General features: G+C 48.0%; 1 protein-coding gene across 1 annotated transcript in view; it reads left to right on the top strand.

Annotated features, from left to right (window-relative positions):
- The first annotated feature begins 1,827 nt into the window (after positions 1-1,827).
- Positions 1,828-23,757, top strand: part of CLN8 (CLN8 transmembrane ER and ERGIC protein) — a 34,103-nt gene continuing 12,173 nt past the window's right edge. The window contains exon 1 of the mRNA XM_077290066.1: positions 1,828-2,236. The gene's annotated coding sequence lies outside the window, so the exon portion shown is untranslated. The remainder of the gene's footprint in view (positions 2,237-23,757) is intronic.

The raw sequence follows: 23,757 nt of genomic DNA, 5'->3' as shown, positions 1-23,757 counted from the left end.
CGCACATGATGCTCCAGACTGTATAATGACCGCACATGATGCTCCATACTGTATAATGGCCACACATAATGCTCCATACTGTATAATGACCGCACATGATGCTCCATACTGTATAATGACCGCACATGATGCTCCATATTGTATAATGACCACACATGATGCTCCATACTGTATAATGACATACAGGCACGCAGCTCACACACAGGCACGCAGCTCACACGCACGCAGCTCACAAACACATGCAGCTTTGACACAAATGCATCACACACGCAGCCATCACACACACACGCAGCCATCACACACACACACACGCAGCCATCACACACACACACACGCAGCCATCACACACACACACGCAGCCATCACACACACACACACACGCAGCCATCACACACACATGCAGCCATCACACACACACGCAGACATCACACACGCAGCCATCACACACACACACACACACGCAGCCATCACACACACACGCAGCCATCACACACACGCAGCCATCACACACACACAGCCATCACACACACACAGCCATCACACACACACAGCCATCACACACACACAGCCATCACACACACACAGCCATCACACACACGCAGCCATCACACACACACGCAGCCATCACACACACATGCAGCCATCACACACACACGCAGACATCACACACGCAGCCATCACACACACACACACGCAGCCATCACACACACACGCAGCCATCACACACACGCAGCCATCACACACACACAGCCATCACACACACACAGCCATCACACACACACAGCCATCACACACACACAGCCATCACACACACACAGCCATCACACACACGCAGCCATCACACACACACGCAGCCATCACACACACACGCAGCCATCACACACACGCAGCCATCACACACACGCAGCCATCACACACACGCAGCCATCACACACACGCAGCCATCACACACACACACGCAGCCATCACACACACACGCAGCCATCACACACAGCCATCACACACACACACGCAGCCATCACACACACACACACACGCGCAGCCATCACACATGCAGCCATCACACACACACGCAGCCATCACACACACACACGCAGCCATCACACACACACACGCAGCCATCACACACACACGCAGCCATCACACACACACACGCAGCCATCACACACACACACACGCAGCCATCACACACACACACACGCAGCCATCACACACACACAGCCATCACACACACACACGCAGCCATCACACACACGCAGCCATCACACACACACACACGCAGCCATCACACACACACAGCCATCACACACACACACCCAGCCATCACACACACACACACGCAGCCATCACACACATCACACACACACAATCTCCTCTGTGATGCAGGGGCGGCTGATGTCCATGTGCAGCTCTCTGCTGAAGTCTTCAGTCTCCTGCTCACAGCTCTGCACTATCCCGGCACCTCCCCCGTCTCTCCTTCTCTGCCGGGATAGCAGCTAAGAGCAGAAGCCGGAGCTCCGTGCACACACAGCCAGAGGTAGTGAATCGCTGACCTTTCTTCTTGATTGCTGCAGGCTCTCTCCTTCAGCGTGGCAGCGCCGCACAGGGGGCGGGAGGGGGGGGGGGTGTTGCGCGGGCGGTCAGGAGGCAGCTTTTATATAAAAAAAAAAAAAAACAGGCTCTCTCTACGTCCCGGAAGTGGGCGGGGCTTCACCGGCGGCCGCAAATTCGGGATTTTAAATGCCCGAAGCGGGACAGCGGGACCCCGGTGCCAAAGCGGGACTGTCCCGCTGAAATCGGGACGGTTGGGAGGTATGATGCTCTGTAGTTGGCGTGTGCAGTGTTAATACAGAAAAAAGACACGTGCACAGAGCGCCTCCTAGTGGGCGCCATGGCATCAGTCAGGTCCGTCACCGCGCATCTACCAGGAGTTTGTCCCCGCTCAGACACAACGTGACCAGTGTTGTTATCGTTGTGTGCAGCTGTTCCCTGTGGCGCCTTATATATGCGGGCCGTGAGGTGAAGTAACATGCCGTGCTGAGGTGAAGACACAGACGGCGCTGCAGCCCCTTGTCAGATAATGGTACGGTCCCCCAGTCACGTGGTGAAGCGTCCTGTGAAGGCAGGAAGTTCTAGCGGCTGCTGATCACGTGACGCTGTGCGGTGCGGAGCAGCGCGGTGATATCTGCAGGCTGTCAGTGTGGAATGTGAGCGCGCTGTGCACTGCAGCCTCCTGGTGAGTAGCAATGATATATATCTATATGATAGTGTGTGCTCGTAATGATATCTATATGATAGATATATATATATATATATATATATATATATATATATATATATATATCTATATCTGATAGTGTGTGCTAGTAATGATATATATATGTTACAGTGTATGCTAGTAATGATATCTATATATATAATTGTCTAAGGGTTTTTCCGTCCGTCCGTCTGTCTGTCTGTCTCTGTCTGTCTGTCTGTCTGTCCTGGAAATCCCGCCTCTCTGATTGGTCGAGGCCGCCAGGCCTCGACCAATCAGAGACGGGCACAGCATGGCGACGATGATGTCATAATGGAAATCCCGTGTCGGGGGTCTGTGCCGCCAAGCTAACGTTCTCCAGTAGGGGGGGACACATCGGGGGTCTGTGCCGCCAAGCTGACGTTCTCCAGTAGGGGGGGACACATCGGGGGTCTGTGCCGCCAAGCTGACGTTCTCCAGTAGGGGGGGACACATCGGGGGTCTGTGCCGCCAAGCTGACGTTCTCCAGTAGGGGGGGACACATCGGGGGTCTGTGCCGCCAAGCTGACGTTCTCCAGTAGGGGGGGACACATCGGGGGTCTGTGCCGCCAGGCTCACGTTCTCCAGTAGGGGGGAACCCATCGGGGGTCTGTGCCGCCAGGCTGACGTTCTCCAGTAGAGGGGGACACATTGGGGGTCTCTGCTGCCAGGCTGACGTTCTCCAGTAGGGGGGGGGGGGACACATCAGGGGTTTGTGCCGCCAGGATGAAGTCCTCCAGTAGGGGGGGACACATCGGGGGTCACAGTCAGTGACCGAATAGCACAAGCTCCTGACCCAGACTGGTTTACAGCCTGTAACTAGCAGGTGACACTGGATATTGCTGTAAGGACTTGTTCCCACAACCATATTGCTGGTCTGAATACTGTCCATGGAAAATAACGGCCAGTGCTTGGACCCATGTTATTCGATGGGGCAGTGCAGATGGTTTTCACTGCCTGAATCTGAGTGTGAAATAAATTGCAGCACAAGCTATTGTCTTCCATATGTTGGCTGAGACTCGCCCATTCAAGTGGATGTGTGTGTGTGTTAAAGGGAACCTGTCCCCGGGAATAACACTATTAGCCTGCAGATATGGGGTTATGACGCTGTCCGGCGCCTGCACGCAGCTGAATGCAGCGAAGAGGAAATGATCTTTATTCTCCTCACCAGCATTCTGTTAGTTATGGGCCGGCACCGGTTCAGTCACTGCTGAGTATACAGAGCGGCCCCTGTAACCGCATCCCCGGCCCGGACTGACATTTTACAGAAAAAAAACCCCGGATGCCTTAACACAGCCACAGTATAGCGCCTTATTGTTTTTATGGCTACATTGCAGTTCTGTAACATGGGAAACTGTCGATGATGAGTGTCTGCTGCAGGAAATAAAAGCTTTGTATACGTAGAGCACAAGTGAGAAAACCTCGTCCTAATCTGCTGGATGAGGCTGAATGATTGTGGCTTTTCCCACGTGTGTGACCCTCGCCTTCTTTCTGCACTGAGAACAGAGAAGTGAAGCTGTTACTGTGTAGATCGTTATATCATGAGGTTCCTGACAGTCAGCAGCCTCGGGTGTCTGCCAGTCACGGGTCATGTGCAGTTCCTATTCTGCCACATCCGTGTGTGGCCCCATCAGCTGAGTGTTGTGTCCGATGGAAACTGTTGGGGCCCGTTCCTAAACTAGTAAAGGGTTGCAGTGATTTGTGGCCCCATCTGTGCCTGGAGTGCTCAGGTGAGCCGTCGCCACTAATATCTGCAGACTTTAGAAGTGGCCGCTGGGGGGTTTAGTTTGTTATTAAAGATACGGAGGATGTGCTCATAAACACAGAAATAATGCCCAGTGATGGCAGTAAGATGACTGCTGATTTATTGAAATGGTCTTTGTTGTCTATGGACAGCAATCAAGGCTGGGAAAATGAGAGCGGCTCTGAGAAAGCAGCAAAAACATGGTTTAACTTTAGGGTAAGTTCACACTGGGCGTTTTTGCTGTGTTATTTTATGCTAATTTTCAGCTGATTTTTACAGTACCAGCAAAGCCTATGAGATTTCAGAAATCTCATACACACATTGGGTTTTTGTGTGATCAGTATTTTGTGCGTTGCTGTGTTTTTTGGACATGGGGCATGTCACTTCTTTCATTGTTTTTTTTTTTCAGTGTTTTCCACCCATTGACTTGAATGGATGGTAAAAAAAATGCTGCAAGTACCCAGGTTGACTTTTCTTGCAGCGTATTTGCTGCATTAAAGTTAAGGACAGCCGGATGTGACCTCACACTCGGCTCTGCTACATCTAGATGGCAGGCTGCATGATGCGTCCATGCAGCCTGTCATCCAGAAGAGCGGACCTGAACCCCATTCACTTGAATGGGGGGTCCGACATTACAGTGTTTGACACACTGTCATATGCATGACAGCACGACAAACGCCTTTTCTGACTGGCGGGGAAATTGTCCCCGCCGGTCAGAGAGCCGCGGTTCCCGCGCTGACAGCGGGAGCATTCAGCTGCGATCAGTGGTATAAACTTTACTTCCTGTCATTGGTGTCAGCTGATGGGACTACTGCTCCCATCATCTGACACCTACAGCCGCTAATTACAGTGAGACAAGGAGTGGCTGTGCGCCCCCAGCTGTCAGCTTCAGTAAGGCTAGTTATCAAGAATAGGGGTCCTCACACTTTTTTTTTTAATTATTTAAATAAATATAAAAAAAACAGCGTGGGGTCCCCTTCATTTTTGACAACCAGCCTTGCTAAAGCTCACAGCTGGGGGCTGGTTTTCTCAGGCTGGTAAGGGGCCATTGATATAGGCCCCCTCCAGTCTAAAAATAGCAGCCTGCAGCTGCCCAGAAAAAGCGCATCTATTAGATGCGCCAATTCTGGCGCTTTGCCCGGCTCTTCCCACTTGTCTTGTAGCAGTTGCAAGCGGGGAAATGAGGGGCTAATGTCACCTTCCTCTTGTAAGGTGACATTAACCCCTTCATGACCCAGCCTATTTTGGCCTTAATGACCTTGCCATTTTTTGCAATTCTGACCAGTGTCCCCTTGAGGTAATAATTCAGGAACGCTTCAACGGATCCTAGCGATTCTGAGATTGTTTTTTCGTGACATATTGGGCTTCATGTTAGTGGTAAATTTAGGTCGATAATTTCTGAGTTTATTTGTGAAAAAAACGGAAATTTGGCGAAAAATTTGAAAATTTTGCAATTTTCACATTTTGAATTTTTATTCTGTTAAACCAGAGAGTTATGTGACACAAAATAGTTAATAAATAACATTTCCCACATGTCTACTTTACATCAGCACAATTTTGGAAACAAATTTTTTTTTTTTTGCTAGGAAGTTATAAGGGTTAAAATTTGACCAGTGATTTCTCATTTTTACAACAAAATTTACAAAACCATTTTTTTTAGGGACCACCTCACATTTGAAGTCAGTTTGAGGGTTCTATATGGCTGAAAATACCCAAAAGTGACACCATTCTAAAAACTGCACCCCTCAAGGTGCTCAAAACCACATTCAAGAAGTTTATTAACCCTTCAGGTGTTTCACAGCAGCAGAAACAACATGGAGGGGAAAAATTAACATTTAACTTTTTAGTCACAAAAATGATCTTTTCGCAACAATTTTTTTATTTTCCCAAGGGTAAAAGGAGAAACTGGACCACGAATGTTGTTGTCCAATTTGTCCTGAGTACGCTGATACCTCATATGTGGGGGTAAACCACTGTTTGGGCGCACGGCAGGGCTCGGAAGGGAAGGAGCGCCATTTGACTTTTTGAATGAAAAATTGGCTCCAATCTTTAGCAGACACCATGTCGCGTTTGGAGAGCCCCCGTGTGCCTAAACATTGGAGCTCCCCCACAAGTGACCCCATTTTGGAAACTAGACCCCCCAAGGAACTTATCTAGAAGCATAGTGAGCACTTTAAACCCCCAGGTGCTTCACAAATTAATCCGTAAAAATGAACAAGTACTTTTTTTTCACACAAAATTTCTTTTAGCCTCAATTTTTTCATTTTCACATGGGCAACAGGATAAAATGGATCCTAAAATTTGTTGGGCAATTTCTCCTGAGTACGCCGATACCTCATATGTGGGGGTAAACCACTGTTTGGGTGCACGGCAAGGCTCGGAAGGGAAGGCGCGCCATTTGACTTTTTGAATGGAAAATTAGCTCCAATCGTTAGCGGACACCATGTCGCGTTTGGAGAGCCCCTGTGTGCCTAAACATTGGAGCTCCCCTACAAGTGACCCCATTTTGGAAACTAGACCCCCCCAAGGAACTAATCTAGATGCATAGTGAGCACTTAAAACCCCCAGGTGCTTCACAGAAGTTTATAACGCAGAGCCATGAAAATAAAAAAATATTTTTCTTTCCTCAAAAATGATTTTTAGCCCGGAGTTTTTTATTTTCCCAAGGATAATAGGAGAAATTGGACCCCAAATGTTGTTGTCCAGTTTGTCCTGAGTACGATGATACCCCATATGTGGGGGTAAACCACTGTTTGGGCGCACGGCAGGGCTCGGAAGGGAAGGCACGCCATTTGGCTTTTTGAATGGAAAATTAGCTTCAATCATTAGCGGACACCATGTCGCGTTTGGAGAGCCCCTGTGTGCCTAAACATTAGAGCTCCCGCACAAGTGACCCCATTTTGGAAACTAGACCTCCCAAGGAACTAATCTAGATGTGTGGTGAGCACTTTGAACCCCCAAGTGCTTCACAGAAGTTTATAACGCAGAGCCGTGAAAATATTAAATGTGTTTTCTTTCTTCAAAAATATTTTTTTAGCCCAGAATTTTTTAATTTTCCCAAGGGTAACAGGAAAAATTTGACCCCAAAAGTTGTTGTCCAGTTTCTCCTGAGTACGCTGATACCCCATATGTGGGGGTAAACCACTGTTTGGGCACATGCCGGGGCTCGGAAGGGAAGTAGTGACGATTTGGAATGCAGACTTTGATGGAATGGTCTGCGGGAATCATGTTACGTTTGCAGAGCCCCTGATGTGCCTAAACAGTAGAAACCCCCCACAAGTGACCCCATTTTGGAAACTAGACCCCCAAGGAACTTATCTAGATGTGTGGTGAGCACGTTCAACCCCCAAGTGCTTCACAGAAGTTTACAACGCAGAGCCGTGAAAATAAAAAATCATTTTTCTTTCCTCAAAAAAGATGTTTTAGCAAGCAATTGTTTATTTTCACAAGGGTAACAGGAGAAATTGGACCCCAATATTTGTTGCCCAGTTTGTTGTGAGTATGCTGGTACCCCATATGTGGGGGTAAACCACTGTTTGGGCACACGTCAGGGCTCGGAAGGGAAGTAGTGACATTTGAAATGCAGACTTTGATGGAATGGTCTGTGGGCGTCACGTTGCATTTGCAGAGCCCCTGATGTGCCTAAACAGTAGAAACACCCCACAAGTGACCCCATTTTGGAAACTAGACCCCAAAAGGATCTTATCTAGATGTGTGGTGAGCACTTTCAACCCCCAAGTGCTTCACATAAGTTTATAACGTAGAGCCGTGAAAATAAAAAATAATTGTTCTTTCCTCAAAAATTATGTTTTAGCAAGTAATTTTTTATTTTTGCAAGGGTAACAGGAGAAATTGGACCCCAATAGTTGTTGCCCAGTTTGTCCTGAGTACGCTGGTATCCCAAATGTGGGGGTAAACCACTGTTTGGGCGCACGTCGGAGCTTGGAAGGGAGGGCACACCATTTGACTTTTTGAACGCAAGATTGGCTGGAATCAATGGTGGCGCCATGTTGCGTTTGGAGACCCCTGATGTGCCTAAACAGTGGAAACCCCTCAATTCTAACTTCAACACTAACCCCAACACACCCCTAACCCTAATCCCAACTGTAGCCATAACCCTAATCACAACCCTAACCCCAACACACCCCTAACCCCAACACACCCGTAACCCTAAATCCAACCCTAACCCTAATCCTAACCCTAATCCCAACCCTACCCACAACTGTAACCCCAACACAACCCTAACCCTATCCTTAACCCTAACCACAAGCCTAATCTTAACCCTATTTCCAACCCTAGCCCCAATTCCAACCCTAAGGGTACCGTCTCACATAACGATTTACCAACGATCACGACCAGCGATACGACCTGGCCGTGATCGTTGGAAAGTCGTTGTGTGGTCGCTGGGGAGCTGTCACACAGACCGCTCTCCAGCGACCAACGATGCCAAGGTCCCGGGTAACCAGGCTAAACATCGGGTTACTAAGCGCAGGGCCGCGCTTAGTAACCCGATGTTTACCGTGGTTACCAGCGTAAAAGTAAAAAAAACAAACCGTACATACTCACATTTCGGTGTCCTTCAGGTCCCTTGCCGTCTGCTTCCCGCTCTGACTGAGTGCCGCCGTACAGTGAGAGCAGAGCGCAGCGGTGACGTCACTGCTGTGCTGTGCTCTCACTTTCCGGCCGGCAGACAGTCAGAGCGGGAAGCAGACGGCAAGGGACCTGAAGGACACCGAAATGTGAGTATGTACGTTTTTTTTTTTTTTTACTTTTACGCTGGTAACCACGGTAAACATCGGGTTACTAAGTGCGGCCCTGCGCTTAGTAACCCGATGTTTACCCTGGTTACAAGCGAACGCATCGCTGGATTGCTGTCACAACGATCCAGCGATGACAGCGGGAGATCCAGCGACGAAAGAAAGTTCCAAACGATCTGCTACGACGTACGATTCTCAGCAGGGTCCCTGATCGCTGCTGCGTGTCAGACACAGCGATATCGTATGGATATCGCTGGAACGTCACGGATCGTACCGTCGTAGCGATCAAAGTGCCACTGTGAGACGGTACCCTAACTCTAATTCCAACCCTAACCCTAAGGCTATGTGCCCACTTTGCGGATTCGTGAGATTTTTCCGCACCATTTTTGAAAAATCCGCAGGTAAAAGGCACTGCATTTTACCTACGGATTTACAGCGGATTTCCAGTGTTTTTTTGTGCGGATTTCACCTGCGGATTCCTATTGAGGAACAGGTGTAAAACGCTGCGGAATCCGCACAAAATTGACATGCTGCGGAAAATACAACACAGCGTTTCCGCACGGTATTTTCCGCACCATGGGCACAGCGGATTTGGTTTTCCATAGGTGTACATGGTACTGTAAACCTGATGGAAAACTGCTACGAATTCGCAGCGGCCAATCCGCTGCGGATCCGCGGCAATTTGCTGCGGATTCGCAGCCAAATCCGCACTGTGTGCACATGCCCTAACCCTAACCCTACCCCTAATTCTAACCCTAATTCTAACCCTAGTTCTAACCCTAACCCTAGTAGAAAAAAAAAATATATATATATTTTATTTATTTTTATTATTGTCCCTATGGGGGTGATAAAGGGGGGTCATTTACTATTTTTTTTATTTTGATCACTGTGATAGGCTATATCGCAGTGATCAAAATACATCTGAAACTAATCTGCCAGCCAGCATGCGCCCGCCATTTTGGAAGATGGCGGCGCCCATGGAGAAGCCGGACGGACATCGGGAGGCCCGGTAAGTATTAAGGGGGGGTGATCGGATCACGGGGGGGGGGACCGGAGCACAGGGAGGGGGGACCGGAGCACGGGGGGAGCGGACAGGAGGACGGAGGAGCGGACAGGACGACTTAGGGGGGCGGACCACGTAACGGAGCACTGGGGGGGCGATCGGTGGGGTGGGGGGGGGACAGATTAGGTTTTCCAGCCATGGCCGATGATATTGCAGCATCGGCCATGGCTGGATTGTAATATTTCACCGTTTTTTGGGGTGAAATATTACAAATCGCTCTGATTGGCTGTTGAAAGTGAAACTGCCAATCAGAGCGATCATAGCCACGAGGGGGTGAAGCCACCCCCCCCTGGGCTGAAGCACCACTCCCCCTGTTCCTGGAGATCGGGTGAAATTGGAGTTAACCCTTTCACCCGATCTGCAGGAGCGCGATCCCTTCATGACGCATACGCTGCGTCACAGGTCGGATTGGCACCGACTTTCATGACGCAGCGTATGCGTCAAAGGTCGGGAAGGGGTTAAACCGGCTTAGTAATGGAGGTGTCAATAAGACACCTATCCATTACTAATCATATAGTAGTTAAAGGGTTAAATAAACACACACCGTAAGAAAAAAGTATTTTAATGAAATAAATCACCTCACAGTTTTGCCATCTTTTTTAGTCTGCCATTCCAAGTGAAGCCCTCGATCTCCTGAAATAAAAATAATAAACCAACCCAAATACTCCCTGGTCAGACGCTTTTGAACATAACGAGTGTCCCACACAGTAATCCATATCTGGGGAGATAAGTTTACTACCGGGAGTGCTGCTAATGCGACCATCCCCGCTGTAAGCTGCTGATGAATAAGGAGAATCTGACGGCGTTGCTTCAGTGACCGGGGGTGACGACACCGAGCCTGTGCTCCCTCACAGCCTGACCTGAGGTAACCTCTGCACCGTGGGAAAATGCCAGTGAAGAGGTTACTACAGGTAATCTATCTATTCATCCTATGGCTGCCGTCACACTAGCAGTATTTGGTCAGTATTTGACATCAGTATTTGCAAGCCAAAACCTTGTCTCATGTTGGAGTATTTTCCTGTCGCCAAGTCTGCAGATTGCGGAACAGTCTCTATAACCTTATGGCGATTGGGACAGGAAAATTCTCCGTGAGACAAGGTGGATTTTTCTCTTGGAATCCATGTCCCCTTCTGCTTTGAATGAGCAGCTCAATTTCATGAGTTTCATTTAATATAGAGCTGTATTCACAAGGTCCTAAATGATAAGAAATAACTGGTGGTCTGTATAGGTCTTTCATAAGACCACAGTGTGGTTTCCACTCATTTAGTGGAATGATATTAATATGGTTCTTTCAGAGTTAACCCCACTGACCCAGCGGTGGTGAGAGGAAAAAATGCACTATTTTGTGATGTAATATAGACCCTCGCATAGAGGGGTTGCCAATTTGTCACCGCTAATTCCTGTTATCTATAATTATATATTTTGTATATGCTGCCCTTAATCTTTTTCTGGCCTGCACCTATAAATAGGTTATCAATGATGAAAATACAATATTGTGCCGCCTAATGTTTTAGAAATCCTCTGGTAATGAGGATATATTTTTTTCAGCACATGTTATTTATTGCGGCTGCGCGTGATGGAATGCATTTGTGTCCCATTGCATGTTAGTATGGCGCCGCCCCTAGTATTTTCTTGGGCGAATAGACTTTTCCTTCAGATTGCCAAGTGCGATTGCGCACAATGGAACGTATGGCGCCGCCCCTAGTATTTTATCTCTGGCTGGAACACATATGCTCCTCATGTGCCGGAGGTCCGGTAACGTTATCGGATTTACAATACGTCCTATCCGGTCCGGAGATACGCTCTCCATGGCGGCAATGCATATTTAAACAGGAAGTCGGACGGACGCGGCTCACTGTAGCTGCCTCCTGTCGGGAGAAGCCCCTTTTTGTTCCCCTGATGAACCCTGACTTACTATCCTGGGGGAAACGTGTCGGGATGGGCAACTAATCCTGGTGAGAACATCCTTATTATTTCTGTGACCATCTATGGATTTATTGTTTCCCTGCATTGTTTCGATATATGACTGAGGAGTATATTTATTTTTTGAGCATATTTTGTGTTATTTGGACATGTCGCTGCTGCTAATTCTTGGCAGTTAAATTCCTAAATAATTGTGGTTATGTCTGAATGAAAACTAACCCATGAGGATATAACTGTAACTACCTGTTAATTTAGAGGAATACGTTCCCTTTTTCAGTCTATAATATTGCTCACAATTGCACCTCAGTTACAAACCATCAGGATCTATATAATTAAGAGCCCTGAAATAATTTAGTATATTTAACCAAAAAGAATATACCTATGCAGGTTTTATTGATTTAGTACTTCAAACACCTTAGCACTTTAGATATACTGGTGTTGGTGTTTCTTTGTTAGGCCCCCTTAGGGTCTCAAGGGAGCGCTGCCGTTGAGTGGGGGCGCCATGTCGAACTTAGGGTGCCAATCTCCGCGGTAAGGTAGGGTGAGTAAGGGGAAGATCACCCCCTCACCATTTTTATCTCTATCCTTTTAGTGTTAAGATTACATTGTTAAGATTAACCATTTGTCTCCTGACCCTAATTTAAGGGAAATTTTACCTAATATTAAGTTACATTTTAGGGGTATTTTTTTTTTTTTTAGTTCTTGGTTGATATACCGTATTTTTTGGCATATAAGACGCACTTTTCCCCCCCCCAAAAAAGGGGGGGAAATGGGGGGTGCGTCTTATATGCGCAATGCAGGCTTACCGTGGACCGTGGTGGCAGAGGTGCGGCGGCAGAGGTGTGGAGATGAGGAGGCGCAGTGAGCGGGGTCCCTTTCCCCGGTGAGGTGATGCAGCAGCCCGGTAATGCAGCAGAGCTGGGTGAATCCTGTTGTTATCGGTGCGTGCGGCCATCTTCCTGAGGCCGCGCGTGCGCAGATGGAGGTCTCTGCTGCCCGGGGCTTCAGGAAAATGGCCGCGGGATGCCGCGCGTGCGCAGATGGGGATCGCAGCGGCCATTTTCCTGAAGCCGAGTTCGCATCTCGGCTTCAGGAAAATGGCCGCCGCGATCCCCATCGCGGCTATTTTCCTGAAGCCCCGGGCAGCAGAGACCTCCATCTGCGCACGCGCGGCCTCAGGAAGATGGCCGCGCGCACCGATAACAACAGGATTCACCCGGCTCTGCTGCATTACCGGGCTGCTGCATCACCTCACCGGGGAAAGGGACCCCGCTCACTGCGCCTCCTCATCTCCACACCTCTGCCACCGCGGTAACAACAGGATTCACCCGGCTCTGCTGCATTACCGGGCTGCTGCATCACCTCACCGGGGAAAGGGACCCCGCTCACTGCGCCTCCTCATCTCCACACCTCTGCCACCGTGGTAACAACAGGATTCACCCGGCTCTGCTGCATTACCGGGCTGCTGCATCACCTCACCGGGGAAAGGGACCCCGCTCACTGCGCCTCCTCATCTCCACACCTCTGCCACCGCGGTAACAACAGGATTCACCCGGCTCTGCTGCATTACCGGGCTGCTGCATCACCTCACCGGGGAAAGGGACCCCGCTCACTGCGCCTCCTCATCTCCACACCTCTGCCACCGCGGTAACAACAGGATTCACCCGGCTCTGCTGCATTACCGGGCTGCTGCATCACCTCACCGGGGAAAGGGACCCCGCTCACTGCGCCTCCTCATCTCCACACCTCTGCCACCGCGGTAACAACAGGATTCACCCGGCTCTGCTGCATTACCGGGCTGCTGCATCACCTCACCGGGGAAAGGGACCCCGCTCACTGCGCCTCCTCATCTCCACACCTCTGCCACCGCGGTAACAACAGGATTCACCCGGCTCTGCTGCATTACTGGGCTGCTGCATCACCTCACCGGGGAAAGGGACCCCTCTCACGCCATACCTCTCACTGTGCCTCCTCATCCCAGCACCTCTGTCGGTAACCACTGCTGCCACCCTCCCATGGACACCAGGCCGTGGCATCGCCCACCTAAGCAGAAAGGGACCCTGCTCAGGTGCACGCCGTACCGCCTCACCCCACCTCTGCCGACACCATGCCTCCTGTGACCCTGCTCTGCCACCACCAGCCCACAGGTAAGATACTGTAAATTCGGACAATAAGACGGACCCCCATCTTATAAAAAAATATTTTTTTCTGCAATTTTCACCCCAAATTTGGGGTGCGTCTTATGGTCCGGTGCGTCTTATATGCCGAAAAATACGGTACTGCACAGACATCAAGGAGGAACAGTGTACCATTAGCATTATCGGAACAGGAGCTGTCAGCTGCCTCAGGAGCTGTGATTAATTCCACGGATAAGATAAGAAGGAGCTGCAGGTCTGCAGTGAACTTGTGTAGGGGGGGGTGAAGGAATCATGTAATCTGGGTGAGAGAGACTGGTGGGGAGAGAGACAGTAACTGCTGGTGATAGTAGATCACAGGGCAGTCACACACAAAATAGCACTGCTCTGTGATGTTACTCTTCATCCTGCCCCAGGGATACTAGACCACCCAAAAGGGGAGGGAAATGGTGATGTCGGCAGTTACTGCCCCAACTTTGCTGCTAACAGTAAAGCTGGTAAGTCTTACTATAGCTGCTTGAGGTCTAAAACTGAAAATGCTCCACCTAGTGGTAAATATATATTTGTAAGAAAATATATAATAATTTTCATATAGAAATGTTTGCAAACAGTGCAAATATTGCATTAATATTTTTCTCCAGTCACCTTCCACGACGGCATACAGAGGTTGCCTCTTTGCCCTAATGGGGAACAGGAAATACGGAGAGGTTAAAAGGCCCTCCCACCTCCCACTCACCAGTGTCTTTCCTGTTCCCCATGGAACGCAGAGAGGTGCCATGTGCTGTGGTGGCCGGTGACCGCAGGACCTGACTAGGCTTTGCCTAACTAAGCCGGGCAACATGGGTCGTGTCTCACCTCCCCGCCTTGTGCTGCTCCCGTCGCGCCGCTCTGCAGTGTCCTTGGGACCGTTTCCTGGCCTTCCCGCACCCCCCTAGAGTGTAAAGCAGGACAGTGATCCCGACCGGAGTCCTCCCTGAGCTCTCTGGTCTCCTCTCCCTCTGCGCGCTCTGCCGGTGACCTGGAAGTGATCGCGCATCACTTCCGGTCTCTTCTGCCGCCCAGTGCAGCACTTCCGCCGGTGGCGCCTCGTGCAGGACGCCGTTCCTCCACCCAGGACCATGGAGGGGAGGAGGGAATCGATTTTCGCTGGGGGCAGGGGCCTGCTGTCTAGCATAAAACCTGTCTGAAAACGTCGCAGGTAAGACTGTCCTGATATGGAAGGCAATACCTGCCCTGCGCCTGCAGAGCCCAGCGCTGCCCCTGCCACAGTAAGTGTTGCAGGGACGGGGGTCCTTAGATAGATTACCTAGGGGGATCTTATTATTTCTGACACTCTCTCCCCCTCTCGTTACAGGGAGACAAGTCTACCCCTAAGACCTCTATTAAAAAGAAATATGCCATCTGCAATATTAAATTGCCCCCATTATGGGAGAAAAAACTCTGCAGATCATGTACTGACAAAATAGTCAGAGCAGAGCAACCTTTCCTATTGGAAGAAATCCGCTCGCTAGTCAAGCAAGAGGTGCAATCTTCCCTGGCGGCCTTTACCCCTCCACCCCCACCACCACTTTCTCCAGCAAAGAAAAGAAAAATTCAGGATGAGGATTCTGAGTCTGAATCAGACCTCTCCTATGCCTCATCCTCGGGTAGACGGGAGGAACCTATGTCCCTTATGACCTCTGAAACCATAAGATATGTTTTCTTCAGATTGGATTGAGGATTTAGTATCTGCCGTACGCAGTACTATGGGGCTGGAGGAGGAGTCAGAACCACAGTCCATACAGGACCAGATGTTTGGTGGAATAACTAAGGGGAAACGTGTAGGATTTCCAGTACACTCTAATATAACTGATATAATTAACCAAGAGTGGGAACTGCCAGAAAAACGCTTCAGTATTCCCTCTGAGATGAAGCACAGATTCCCCTTAGAAGGAGATTCGGCCAAATGGAATGTCCCCCAAGGTCGACCATCAAGTGGCAAGAGTGGCTAAAAGAACGGCTCTTCAATTTGAAGACTCCTCGCAATTAAAAGATCCAATGGACAGAAAATTCGAAAGTCTATTGAAAAAATCTTGGGAGACTTCTACGGTAGCCCTTAAAGCCAATATTGCTTCAACTTGTGTAGCTAGAGCCCTTTTCCGCTGGTTAGGGGAACTGGAATCCCATATATCACAGGGTACTTCTAGGGGCGAATTGCTGGATTCTCTACCCAGTCTTCTTAGAGCTACTGGTTTCTTGGCGGATGCCTCTATGGAGACCGTCAGAGTTGCTGCCAGATCATTAGTGCAAACTAATTCAGCTAGAAGAGCTCTTTGGCTCAAGATGTGGTCTGGCGATATCACCTACAAGGCCAAATTATGCGCCATACCATTTAAAGGTGACTACGTTTTTGGGCCTTCCCTAGATGACATCTTGGAAAAGGCAACTGATAAGAAAAAAGCTCTTCCAGAACAAAAAGCTCCTAAGAAAATTTTTTCGTCCCTTTCAGCCCCAAACCTCTCAAAGAGGAAAAGGCAAGTCTGGAAGGTGGAGCTATCCGAAGGGGGGGGGGAAATTATCCTTATCCCTCAACAGCAACAGCAGTCCCAGCAGGAAAAGCGGTGACTTCGACCCGGTGGGGGGGGGGGGGGGGGGGGGAGACTCTCAAATTTTTTCTTTCAGTGGCAAAATATCACCAATTGCCCCTGGGTCCTCAATGTCATCAAAGAGGGCCTTCTAATAGAGTTCATCTCCTCCCCTCCACGGGGTCTAATAATAGTAATAATAATAATCTTTTTTTTATATATATATATATATATATATATATATATATATATATATATATATATATATATATATATATATATATATATATATATATATATATATATATATATGTCACCTCCCTTCCCTCTTTAAGAGACCAGACAATATTGAAAGCGGGCCTCAGGGATCTAAAAATATCAAATGTGATATCTCAGATTCCGGAATCAGAGAGAGATCTGGGACATTACTCCCGTCTATTTCTGGTACCCAAACCTTCGGGCGAGTCCTGTATTATCATAAATCTGAAAGGTCTCAACCAGCATGTGAAATACGAAGATTCAAAATGGAATCAGTAAGAACTGCCATCCCTTTGATAAGCCCTCACTCATTCATGGCGACTAGCGATCTGAAAGATGCATACTTTCATATCCTGATTCACCCAAAACATCGAAAGTATCTCAAGTTTGCGATACAAAGGGAACATCTGATAGAGCATTATCAGTTCAATGTCCTTCCTTTTGGAATCTCCTCTGCACCAAGAGTATTTTCCAAGATAATGGTGGAAGTAGTCTCCTTTATCCGGATGCAAGGCGTCTGTATAGTACCTTATCTAGACGACCTACTGATAGTAGCTTCCACCAAAGTGATCCTGGAGTCTTATGTCTCAAACTCTCAATATTCTGACTTCTCTTGGGTGGGTCCCGAATCTGAATAAATCACAGCTACGGCCCACCAAATCCAGGAGATTCCTGGGAGTCCTCCTAAACTCCGTAAGGCAAATGTCCTTCCTTCCTTCCAGAAGACCATCGCCTAACCTTGATATCAAAGTTCAGGGCTTTCAGAGATATGAGATCCGCCCGCCCCCCCCCCCCCTACGATCAGGGAAGGCATGTCACTCCTAGGATCCATGACAGCCTGCATCCAATCGGTGCCCTGGGCTCAGGCCCACTCCAGAATTCTTCAGGCACACATTCTGCAGAATTGGAACGGTCATCCCAGTTCTTTAAACAAAAGGCTATACACGCCTGGTCGTGTCAAAGCCTCCCTGGCATGATGGATAAATCCGAAAAACCTACAAAAAGGGGTCAATTGGACTCAAGTCCCATTGGCTACAATTACAACAGATGCCAGCAAGAGAGGCTGGGGGACCATGATAAACCATACCCCTTTCCAAGGTCTCTGGGACCGGGCAACAAGCAAAAAGTCATCCAACTACAGAGAACTAAAAGCTGTAGAGGAAGCCCTTCTAGTAGGGGGTCAGCTTATCAGGGGACATCATGTTCGAGTATATTCGGACAATATGACTGCGGTTGCTCACATCAGACACCAGAGCAGTTCAAAGAACAACAACTTAAAGAATATATCTACCCGACTATGCTCCTGGGCAGAAAGACATCTACTATCTCTGACGGCAATTCACCTGAAAGGCTCGTCCAACATCCAGGCAGTCTATCTGAGTCACCAGGATGTACAGCCGGGAGAATGGTGTTTGAGCAACCGAAACTTCAAGATGCTTGTAAACAGGTGGGGTCTTCTGGAAATCGACCTCTTCGCATCCCGCCAAAACACGAAAGTCGAAGCCTTCTTCTCCCTAAGCCCCAGGGACGGCTCCAGAGGGGTGAATGCTCTAGTCCAGAGATGGAACTTTCGCCTGGCCTATGCGTCTCCACCAATCCCAATATTGGCAAAGGTCTTACGGAAAATCCGAGAAGAACACCAACTATATTGGTAGCCCCGTTGTGGCCAAAAAGGAGCTGGTACAACCTGATCGTGGACTTACAGGTAGACGGCCTTTTCCAGTTTCCGGTAGAACACGACCTTCTTTCACAGGGACCAAATCATCTCCTAGATTCTCACAAATGGAATCTGGTGGCATGGTTACTGAAGCCCAGGTGCTGAGAGCTAAAGGACTATCAGACTCAGTGGTTTCTACACTTCAAAAATCAAGGAAACCGGTAACCAATGCCATATACAATAAAGTTTGGAAGAAATTTTCATCTTTCTGTCTTCCTGAAATTCCAGATCCCTTAAATCCAAATTTATCACAAATTCTAGATTTCCTACAAAAAGGCTTAGAAATAGGCCTCAGGCCTAGCACCTTTAAAAGTCCAAGTCTCCGCCCTCAGTTCTATCTTTGACCAGGATCTGGCAAATCATCGCTGGATTAAGAGGTTCATGACATCAGCTTCTAGGATGAATCCTAAAACACAAATAACGGTGCCCCTATGGGACCTTAATCTGGAATTACAGGGGCTTACAGGTCCACCCTTTGAGCTGTTATCCTCCTGTTCTCCTAAAAATCTTATTTACAAAACAATTTTTCTGGTGGCCATAACCTCAGCAAGAAGTGTAGGAGAACTACAGGCCCTCTCAATGAGACAGCCCTATTTGTTCATTAGAGATGACTATAGTACTGCGTCTCGACCCTTCTTTTCTTACAAAGGTTGTGTCAGAATTCCACCGCTCCCAGGAAATTATTCTACCTTCTTTTTGCCAAAATCCAGCAAATCCAAAAGAAAGATTTCATACTCTGGACGTCAGACGCATTGTATTATTCTACCTAGAGCAAACCAGCTCTTATAGACTTGATCAAAATCTATTTGTCCATCCCTCAGGACAAAATAAAGGGAAAAAAGTAGCAAAGAGTACTATTGCTAATTGGATTAAGAAAGCTATAGTGGAAGCATATCTCGCTCAAAACAAGACACCCCCAGTGGGTATTAAGGCCCACTCGACCAGATCTACTTCAGTCTCCTGGGCAGAAAGAGCAGGTGCATCAGCAGAACAAATCTGCAGGGCAGCTACATGGTCTTCATTACATACCTTCTTCAAACATTATAAATTGGACATAATGCCCAACAAGGAATTAGTCTTCGGCCGGAAAGTTCTCCAGGCCGTTGTCCCTCCCTAACACCAAATTAGTTGGTATTCCTCTGTACGCCTCGTGGAAGGTGACTAGAGAAAATAGAATTAGACTTACCGGTAATTCGGTTTCTAGGAACCTTCCACGACGGCGCTAGTTCCCTCCCTATACTCCTGGATTTAAATCTGGGAATCAATAGGAGACATGGTTTACATTCAGTAAATCCATGCAGAATAGTAAGACAAATAGATGTGTGTGATCAATACAATTAGTATAGTGTGCGTGCAAATTAAGGGACATGTATGTATTTAATAAAAGATTATTTTCAGGGGGAAAAAATGGTGTGGGCTCCCGTGCAATTTTCTGCGCCAGAGAGGGAAAGCCAGTGACTGGGGGCAGATATTAATAGCCTAGGAAGGGGCCATGTTTATTGCCCCCCCCCCCCCAGCCACCCCAGAAAAGGCGCATCTCTAAGATGCACCGATTCTGGCACTTAGCCTCTCTATTCCCACTGCCCTGTAGTGGTGACATATTGGGGGTTGATGTCACCTTTGTATTGTAAGGTGACATCAAGCCTGGCTTTTAGTAATGGAGAGGTGTCAATAAGACACCTATCCATTAGTAATCCTATAGTTGGTAAAGGGTTAAATAAAGAGACAGCCAGAATCGAAGTATTTTAATTAAATAAAATACTAAACAGTTTAATTATTTTATTGTTACTGCTAATCCATGCGACACCCTCGATCTCCTGTAATAAATGAAAAAATAACAAACCAACAATTTACTATACCCGTCGAGCGTTCCGTCCCACGCCGTAATCCATATCTAGGGGATATACTGTTTTCATCTGGGAGCGGTGCTAATGCGACAGCCCCCGGATGTAAACTGCTGATGAATGAATGAGAAGCTGCCGGCGGCAGCATCAGTGACTAGCGCTGACGTCACTGATGCTGCGCTGACTCACAGCCTGACTGGCGGTGAGCTGATCTTTAATAGCATGGGAAGCTCCATGTGTATACCCCCTTCCCAGGCTATAAACATCTGCCCCCAGTCGTGGTTTTTCCCTCTGCTGGTTTTGAAAATTGCGTGGGAACCCACGCCATTTTTTTAACTTATCGTTTATTAATTAAAAACATGTCCAGTAATTTACACACACTGTACTAATTGTATTTGTCACTGACATCTATATATCTACCTGTTCTATATGTATTTACTGTATGTAATCCACCTCTTCTATCCTATCCTGTCGGCTCCAGCAGTGCTTTTATAGAAGGTGGCAAATTAATTACCAGCTTTTCTTCTATCTCTCTTTCTATGTAATATAAATACATATTCACTGCTCAAAAAAATAAAGGGAACACTAAAATCCCACATCCTAGATATCACTGAATGAAATATTCCAGTTGTAAATCTTTTTATTCATTACATAGTGGCGACCGCACTCGCCACAGCTAAACAAAACCTACTTCTCATCTCTCATATCCTCCCTGTCTCACAACCCTAAACAGTTATTCAACACCTTCAATTCTCTCCTCCGTCCCCCAGCACCTCCTCCCTCCTCACTTATCTCTGCTGAAGACTTTGCCTCATTCTTCAAGCAGAAGATTGATAACATCAGAGACAGTTTTGGTCAACAAGCCCCAGAGCCCTTCCTCCCAACTTCCCTACCCTCCACCTCCAAAACCAACTACTCCACCATTACAGAAGATCAACTCGCCACTCTACTCTCAAGATCGCATCTCACCACCTGTGCACTTGACCCGCTCCCATCCCACCTCATCCCAAACCTCACCACAATCTTCATCCCAACCCTAACCCATCTCTTCAACCTATCACTAACAACTGGTGTTTTCCCCTCAAGCTTTAAACATGCCTCCATCACACCTATCCTCAAAAAGCCCTCTCTTGACCCATCCTCTGTATCTAGCTATCGCCATATATCACTTCTCCCCTATGCCTCAAAACTACTGGAACAACACGTCTACCTTGAACTGTCCTCCCATCTCTCTTCTTGCTCCCTCTTTGACCGCTTACAATCTGGCTTCCGGTCACACCATTCCACTGAAACTGCGCTAACTAAGGTCACCAATGACCTCTTAACCGCCAAGAGCAAGCGACACTACTCTGTTCTCCTCCTCCTCGACCTGTCGGCTGCCTTTGACACAGTGGACCATTCCCTATTATTACAGACCCTCTCATCCCTTGGCATCACAGACTTGGCCCTATCCTGGATCTCATCATACCTAACAGACCGGACATTCAGCGTCTCCCACTCACACACCACCTCCTCACCTCGCCCCCTCTGTCGGAGTCCCACAAGGTTCAGTCCTTGGGCCCCTGCTCTTCTCCATTTACACCTTTGGCCTGGGACAGCTCATAGAATCTCATGGCTTTCAGTATCACCTCTATGCTGATGACACACAGATCTACATCTCTGGACCAGATATCACCTCCCTACTAACCAGAATCCCTCAATGTCTGTCCACTATTTCATCCTTCTTCTCCGCTAGATTTCTGAAACTTAACATGGACAAAACAGAATTCATCATCTTTCCCCCATCTCACGTGACCCCCCCCAACGAACCTATCCATTACAGTAAATGGCTGCCCACTCTCCCCAGTCCCACAAGCTCGCTGCCTCGGGGTTATCCTTGATGCTGATCTCTCCTTCAAACCACATATCCAAGCCCTTTCCACTTCCTGCCGACTTCAACTCAAAAATATTGCACGAATCCGTTCATTCCTCAACCAAGAATCTGCAAAAACCCTAGTCCATGCCCTCATCATCTCTCGCCTTGACTACTGCAACCTCCTGCTCTGTGGCCTCCCCTCAAACACTCTCGCACCCCTCCAATCTATTCTAAACTCTGCTGCCCGACTAATCCACCTGTCCCCACGCTATTCTCCGGCCTCTCCCCTCTGTCAATCCCTTCACTGGCTCCCCATTGCCCAGAGACTCCAGTACAAAACCCTAACCATGACGTACAAAGCCATCCACAACCTGTCTCCTCCTTACATCTGTGACCTCATCTCCCGGTACTTTCCTACACGCAACCTCCGATCCTCACAAGATCTCCTTCTCTACTCCCCTCTTATCTCCTCTTCCCACAATCGTATACAAGATTTCTCTCGCGTATCACCTCTACTCTGGAACCCTCTACCACAACACATCAGACTCTCGCCCACCATCGAAACCTTCAAAAAGAATCTGAAGACCCACCTCTTTCGACAAGCCTACAACCTGCAGTAACCACCGATCGACCAAACATCTGCATGACCAGCTCTACCCTCACCTACTGTATCCTCACCCATCCCTTGTAGATTGTGAGCCTTCGCGGGCAGGGTCCTCTCTCCTACTGTACCAGTTATGACTTGTATTGTTCAAGATTATTGTACTTGTTTTTATGTATACCCCTCCTCACTTGTAAAGCGCCATGGAATAAATGGCGCTATAACAATAAATAATAATAATAATAATGTGTTGAGAACAATAAAACCTAATAAAAATGATCAACGTAAATCACAACTAATATCCCACGGAGATCTGAGGTTGGAATGATGCTCAAAATCAAAGTGGAAAATGAAGTTACAGGCTGATACAACTTCAGTGGAAATGCCTCAAGACAAGGAAATGATGCTCAGTAGTGTGTGTGGCCTCCACGTGCCTATATGACCTCCCTACAACGCCTGGGCATGCTCCTGATAAGGCGGCGGATGGTCTCCTGAGGGATCTCCTCCCAGACCTGGACTAAAGCATCTGCCAACTCCTGGACAGTCTGGTGCAACATGACGTTGGAGGATGGTGTGAGACATGATGTCCCAGATGTGTTCAATCGGATTCAGGTCTGGGGACTGGGCAGACCATTCCATAGCATCAATGCCTTCATCTTGCAGGAACTGCTGACACACTCCAGCCACATGAGGTCTGGCAGTGTCCTGCATTAGGAGGAACCCAGGGCCAACTGCACCGGCATATGGTCTCAGGCTACAACCCCCTGGCAAAAACTATGGAATCACGGCCATGGAGGATGTTCATTCAGTTGTTTAATTTTGTAGAAAAGAAGCGGATCACAGACATGGCACAAAACTAAAGTCATTTCAAATGGCAACTTTCTGGCTTTAAGAAACACTAAAAGAAATCAAGAACAAAGAATGTGGCAGTCAGTAATGGTTGTGTGTTGTTTTTTTTGTGTGTGTTTTTTTAACCAAGCATAGGGGAAAAATTATGGAATCACTCAATTCTGAGGAAAAA

This window comes from Ranitomeya variabilis, chromosome 2, assembly GCF_051348905.1.
Source record: "Ranitomeya variabilis isolate aRanVar5 chromosome 2, aRanVar5.hap1, whole genome shotgun sequence".
Classification (NCBI taxonomy): domain Eukaryota; kingdom Metazoa; phylum Chordata; class Amphibia; order Anura; family Dendrobatidae; genus Ranitomeya; species Ranitomeya variabilis.
The sequence above is the reverse complement of the archived record's forward strand: the minus strand, read 5'-3'. Positions and strand labels throughout refer to the sequence as shown.